Source organism: Eulemur rufifrons, unplaced genomic scaffold (assembly GCF_041146395.1).
Source record: "Eulemur rufifrons isolate Redbay unplaced genomic scaffold, OSU_ERuf_1 scaffold_97, whole genome shotgun sequence".
NCBI lineage: Eukaryota > Metazoa > Chordata > Mammalia > Primates > Lemuridae > Eulemur > Eulemur rufifrons.
This window is the reverse complement of record NW_027182879.1, coordinates 872,593-873,278: the sequence shown is the minus strand read 5'-3', so window position 1 is coordinate 873,278 and position 686 is coordinate 872,593.

Genomic DNA, 686 nt, shown 5'->3' with positions numbered 1-686 from the left:
TGTTCCACACACTCAAGGTGGCGGGCCTGCTCCGGCCACCAGCCACCTCTTGTGCCACCTCCCGCCCCCCCCCCGCCCCCAACGGAGTAGGTGTACAGACAGGAGCACACTTTACCGGAGGGCGCCTGGGGATGAAGAGTTGTGGTGGCCAAATGGGGGATGCGGGGCGGGGAGGAGAGTGGCTGGCATTTGGCAAAGAGTGACACGGAGTGGCCATCCAGGCTTGTCTGAAAAGTGGGACTACGAGCCTGAGAGCGCCGACGGAGTCGATGGACATGGTCACTGCTGTGGGATGTCTCTTTTACCACGATGTAACACCAAAGCAAACCCCTGACCCGCTGGGTCGGAGAAGGCCTTGTGGGCAATTTAGAAAAGCCATGGCGTGGCCATTTGGAATACTTCCTGCCTCTCCGGGAATCAAAAATTAGAAAGGACCATGGGTTCTGTATTAACGTACCAAAGGCAGGCAGAATTTTAGCCTTTTAAAGCCTGCCCTGGCCCTATCTCAGCAAGGCAGTGGCACCCCAAGTTCCGTGACATTTCTGCACTCGGCGGCTGACTTCTTCAGCCATCTGTTGCGATGCCCCTGCCAGGTGGCCACTCACTCGCCCCTTCAGTTCAACCCTTGTACCAGAAAGTGTTGCCTTCTTCCTAACCCCTATGGGGGGACCGAGGGGTGACGTGTG